The 6,368-nt window shown below is 41.6% G+C and overlaps 1 protein-coding gene across 6 annotated transcripts in view; it reads right to left on the bottom strand.

Annotated features, from left to right (window-relative positions):
- The window catches only part of scn8ab (sodium channel, voltage gated, type VIII, alpha subunit b), a 46,001-nt gene that overhangs the window by 34,978 nt on the left and 4,655 nt on the right, over positions 1 to 6,368 (bottom strand). The window lies entirely within an intron of this gene.

Raw genomic sequence — 6,368 nt, 5'->3', positions numbered from 1 at the left:
AGAGAGAGAGAGAGAGAGAGAGAGAGAGAGAGAGAGAGAGAGAGAGAACATGACAGTTAGAACATTTCCAGAACTAGGCACACACTTTTCCATACATGGTCTGAAAACCTTTGCACTATTCTTTTTTTTTTGTATAAAGAAAGATGATGGCTATAGCTTGAAGTCTTAATCATAGGGCACTCTAACTACAGGACTAATTCTAACAACGCAGGTGACACTGTGATCCATTTCAACATAGCATTTTGATTAAAGTGCTCACTGTGCTGTCCCTTTACCCATGTTCAAATCTTTACCCTATTAGCAGTGAGACAACAGCGAGCAAATTATTTCCGGTTGTAATGGCCTTACACTATACCAAGCACACAAGATAAACTAGTAGAGTACAAAGTATAGAAAAGGGGACAAAGTCAGGGGGACAAGGACACAAGGCTGTGTTTACTCTGCTGACATCACTTCCTCTGTGGCCAGTCATTTGAGAGCCAGGAAAACAGTTAACACCTCTGTTCTGGTTGCATCAGACAGTCTCTGTCCTGGCAAGCTTTTCACCATGACAGTAGCTCTTTGAGCAGCAGACAGGTGAATGGGAAGCCCTCCCGTCTTTGTGGTCAAATGCTTCTCTTCGCCCCGAGTTTAAAGCTCTTACTGGAAGAGAACCGCAAATGCTGTCATCGATCAGGGGCAGATCTGCTGACTCTAGGCTCTCAGCAACCACTCCCCACCCATAAACAGCACTGGGCCACGTGGGGCTGTGCACTGGGGTGAGGCAGCAGTGTGTGCTTCAGCACTGTGTGTTTGTTTGCGTGTGCCTGTGTGTGGTTGGTGGATGTTTGTGCCCCAATTTTGGACAAACACAATGTGGGGTCTGAACGAGAGGTATGAGCATCATTTACAAACAACTGGACTAGTGGGATTCTCAACTCTCAGATTCTCATCCAAACCACACGTTTGTTATGCATGCCTACACTGCAAGGGTGTTTTTCCTTGTTGGCCACATCCCCTCATGTGTATTTACGACACCAATGATAATGCTGCCTGCCAGTATTTACAGGTTACATACAGACATGGCATGGTCCTGTTTGTAAAAAAATATATATCAAATTAGTTAACAGCTTTTGTAAACATTTTAAAACTAATTTCCAACTCTATATTGCTTGCTGTTTTAGGTTGAGGTATAATGATCACTGCTCTTATAATGATCATGATAATAATATGATGACAACCCACTGGTGGAGAGCATACATGCGTGATAGAAGCATTTGGTCTTTATTGTGAGTATGGCACCAGCAACTAGCAGAATACTCACACCATTTTGGTTCAGACCATGGGAAACACTAGAAAGAAATGGGGATGCGATGACAACTGTCCTGAGACAAGTGGTGTCCTGAAATCTAATTAAATTAAAAATAGCGTCTGCAGTCTGGTGAAAGACAAAATGTATCCTCTGCATCGGAGGACTCCTCTCTCTCTCTCCCTCCCTTCCCCTCTCCTTTTCTGCCAATAAAGCATCTGCAATACTTAAAAATCCTTTCCCTGTTTTTTCCCTGCCACATGGAGGAAGAATGATCTATACTTAATCAACACAACAAATACAAGAACACACAGGATCTACAGTCATGTTCAAAGGGTAAATCTGCCTGTTAGAGGTCAAGTGTTTTGCTGACTGAGCACATTCAGTGTGAGGATGGAAGAGGTTGTAAAATGAGCGATATCTCATTAGCGCTTTACAGATCCCCAGCATGCATAAATATGTTCCATATGTTAATCAATGTGACGAATAACTTCATGGAGAAATGCTTCGGATTTGTAGAGGTCTTTAAAAACATCTGATTTGAAGACATAAACATGTTATAGACACCTTACAGAAAACATGTCTGCTTTGTCCTTATTGAGTCTGAGTTTCAATGCTTCAGCCTCGACAGCAATGTGAAAAATATTTCATGAAAATTCACAATTCAACTATAAAGAGGCTTCATTTACTGGAGGTACCGTGTCGATTTGGAGACAGAAAAATCTGCTGTTGATGCAAACTTTGCAACCTGGCACAATTACAACAAGGGATGCAAATTTCAGGCAGTTTCCTTAATTGATTTTGCCACATTAATCAATAACTGATCTGTCATTAGAGTTTGTAAAATACTAAATCTTTAAATGTTCTTCATGAAAGCTTCATTGTGACGCTCACAGCACAATTTAAATCATAACCTCATTAAAGACAAGTTAAGTATTTAAATCATTAATGGACTAAAATGAAATAATCCCAAAATGTATTTGAATAAACAGAATAACTTAACAAGGTTTACTAAAGGACATAAAGAGGATGAAACTACAAAGTAAATACTAAACCATTCTTGTGTCAATAACAAATGGAATTATTGCGACTGTATTAAAGGTGTTGCTTTCCACAGCACATTTAAATGGGATCAACATATCAACCATGTAGTGCACTAAGCTAAGGAAACAGAGGATGAATTGCATCTATTCACATGGATAATCATAGAGTGACTGTGGTCGTGGATAAGTACAATGGATCACAAAACAATATGTCACACAAGGTTTGTTGAAGTCACACACACACACACACACACACACACACGTATCACGTAACACTGATCTGCCTATTTAATTACATAAATATACTTACATACAAACCTGGCCATACACACATTCAGAAATACACAACTCAGCAGAGCAACCTCCACTGTAAGACGTATTTGCTGCAAAGCTGGTAAAATGTTCCTAATTCTCCATAGAGCGTTAAAGAAAAAGGCACATATGCAAGAATCAGGAGGCAGAATGCAGCTGCAAGGATGGCGTGGTGTGTGTGTGTTTGTGTGGACGTGGGTGTGTGTGTGTGTGTGTGTGCATGTGTGTGCGTGTGTGGGTGTGTGTGTGTGAGGAGGAGGAATAGTGGAGCAGGGATATGGAGAGGGGCTTGCAGGGGTATGGGATAGCAGCAATGAAAGCCGAAGAGAGAGAAAGAGAGAGAGAGAGAGAGAGATGAGGGAGTGGAGCGGGAGTGATGCAGAACAGAAAGCCAGAGAGCTGCAAAGGGGAGAGAGCCAAACCTGAGATGGATGGGTAGACGGAGGGAGGAGGAGGAGGAGGACTGGGTAGGCAAGCAGCACAGAGAGAAACTGAGAATGGTCTATTACTTCACAAAACTGACGGCAGATTTTGACTGTAAACGTATCAGAAGAGATGCCAATAAATTTGCGACAAAATGCTTAATAAAAACAATGAATAGATTAGATTAGATCAATCGGCAAAAATATGGATGTTGAATGATCAAACATTTGGTGTTACCAGGTTCTTGTTTATGGATTTTCTTCATTTCCATCTGTAATATATTGTGGCATATCAGGTAACTTGGGGCTTTTTCATTTCAAAACGTCATCTAGGGCTCGGGGAAACTGTAATAATCATTTCTATACGATACTTAATAAACTAAACAATTCATCAATTGATAATCATAAACAGAATCAGATCTTTTTAAGAACATATCTGGATTCACAAGCATCTTTGCAGAATGGAAAGAGAAGACATGACACACATACACTATTAGCTGGATTTGAGCCCATTCTGTAAGGAGCCCCTGGTATTGAATAAGTGCATCTTGATTCAATTTACAGAGAAGCAAAGATATCAAGAGCTTCCAGTTTACCGTGGGACTTTAATGCTTTGTGACAAAACAGCACAGATCTCATGAGGAACTTTAATTGACTATCTATTAGCATTATAACCTGAAACATAACTCATGTACTTCTGACTAAGATCACTGCAGTGAGGACCCAGCCAGTAATGTCTCACTAAAATATGTACGACTACAGTCTAATTTCCCAGCATATTATACCATATCAAAAACATGCGTCATACCACTTCTTTACCTGTAAGCTGTGCTACAAAAAAAACCACTATCCCCTCTTTACCCCACCCTCCTCCTTTACACCAACCTGGCTAGCAGTGGAAGCCCACTCAACCCCTCCACCCCCGCCCTATCCCTTCCTCACTCAGCCCTGTACAGGAGGATTGCTGTGTCATCAGAGACTGAGGACTCAGACAGAGCACTAAAGCCTGGCCCTCCCTCTAATTTACTACATCCTGAAAAAAAGAACGCCGGAGAGGAGGCGTCGGACGGAAGAGGAAAGAGGAAAGTAATGGACAGAGACGCACACAGAGACAAAGATGGTGGGACAGGACCATAATGTAATGGTGTGTACAGTGCTACATGCTGATATTCAGAGGCTGCTGCTTGAGCCGTGAGCTCCCTTTGTGCGCTCACTAGTAGCTGCGGCCCTGCAGTAGTCTGAGCAGAAATGACGGTGCAGCTAAAACACTAGTTTGCCCTCCATCCTTTCCGCACTGCTCTTCCTGTATGACCACAGCAGCTTTAGCATTGCCTAATCACATCAGACATTTGAAAAGCCCAGGCAGTCCTCTCCCGATCACAGGGGAAAACAAGAAGTGCAACGCTGCATTTCTCTTCCTCACGACTGCCCCCTCTTCCTCTCTTTGATGCACGAGTGCTGTGATCAGGTTTCCAGCAGCTGACACACTCATTGACATACAGTGCAATGGTGAGCAATAGGATGACTGTCGGTCGAGTAGAGGAGACGAGCAGACTGGAAAGATGAGCACAGTAGAGGAAGAATGGACCCTAACCCTGAATAAACTTAGAGGCATTTCCTTAGGCTTGATGAAGGACAAATACATTAGTGGATTAGGAAACTGATTGACATGAATGATAGTAAGATGGAGAGGGATGATGAGGTCCGAGTCTGTGAGTCTTATTGAACTTGCTGACACAACACATGGATGGGTATGATGAGATAAGCATATCGTGACTAAGCAGAATGAATGATAAGTCAGAACCTGAATTGATACACATATCTGGTAAGATAGGGCTAATTAGAAAAACTAACGAGCTGGCAGGCTAAAAGCCCACTACCCCCATCACTCCATTTTGAAAGTATGCCCTTAAGCAAGGCACCGCAGCCAAGACTACACTAGTGGAGCTGCTCAGAAGCCAGAAAATAAAGGGATGATGCTGTGACGCTGCGTCTTTTTAACAAAATGTGGATAACTATTGGGTAAACGGTCAAAAACACACATCTATACAAATGGATCTCCCCTTAACACTCGTTATTTTTTGTTATTTCATGTTGGCACAACATCCCTGCAGCAACCACCCATTATCTCGCAATTATTCCGTTGGATTTTGCACCAGCTAATCCGAACATTCACTTATCTTTCAAACGGTAAATATTTCTCTCCAAAAACTCCCAAAAGTACTGTGAAACACCAAACTCAAAAAGTCCTATAGATAAAAACAGAAAATGCAGTTTAGAGGCAATTACCTGTACTTGCTGATGAGAACATGGTTGCAGGACATTTTTAAAAATCAGAAAGTGGAGAGAAATAATACAGCTGCACATGTTGCTAGATATTTGTCATTAGCTTAGCTGTGATTTAAGGGTTTAGGATGGGTTTAAACTGAGTTGTCAGGATCAAAGTCACATGACCACCTCAGAGGCTGCAGGTCATACTGCTTCTGTGGGTTAGTCTGTCATAACGTTCAGTATAAGGACAGATCTACACAGCTCCGATCATCTTATCCTATCCAGTCAAACAAAATGTCAAACCATGTCTGTTCTTTTAGAGGCAACACTATAACAAGTGGCAAACTTATACAATCGTGTAATTACAATTAAAAGGTGAAAACCTAAATAATTGTGCATAAAGTAACTTGTGGTGTAATCACATTTACTCGTATTGATTATTTGTACAGCAATGTGCAAAACATAATGTAGCTCAAAATAAGACCAATAACAGTCTGGCAATATAGATGAAATAATAATAGAAATTCCACTGTCCCAGTGCATGCTGGGAAGCCATCAGTCACGCCTACTGTTGGACATAGCACTTGTCATCTGTATGTGTGTTTTGTCACAAAATAATTGAATTAGCTATGGTAAACGATGTCACATTAACATAAATGGTACATCATCTCGCATTAACAAGGATAATGAATCAACACTGCAGAAACCTTTATGAGAATGAGCACTGCCCGAGAACTGCATTCCACAGAAACCCTGCAGCGTTGCAGGAGCAGAGCCACGATACGTCCCTCTGCATCTGCTCTTTGGTTGTACAAGTGTACTAAAAAACACTCACGGGCCTTATATGATCTCATAATGCACTGAGCGTCTCTAAGCCCCTGTAGCAGTGACTGAAAAGTCCTCAGAAGCTCTTAAACGTCTCAAGGTCATCTTTGCATCATTATCACCCTATCTCTGTAGCAAATGCCTCTCAACTACAAACCTCTCAACTACATTAAGCAAATGCCTCTTCACTACAGTGTGTTGGGGGGG

This window comes from Anarrhichthys ocellatus, unplaced genomic scaffold (genome assembly GCF_004355925.1).
Source record: "Anarrhichthys ocellatus isolate YVR2014 unplaced genomic scaffold, GSC_Weel_1.0 scaffold1, whole genome shotgun sequence".
Classification (NCBI taxonomy): domain Eukaryota; kingdom Metazoa; phylum Chordata; class Actinopteri; order Perciformes; family Anarhichadidae; genus Anarrhichthys; species Anarrhichthys ocellatus.
This window is presented reverse-complemented; position numbering and strand designations above follow the sequence as displayed.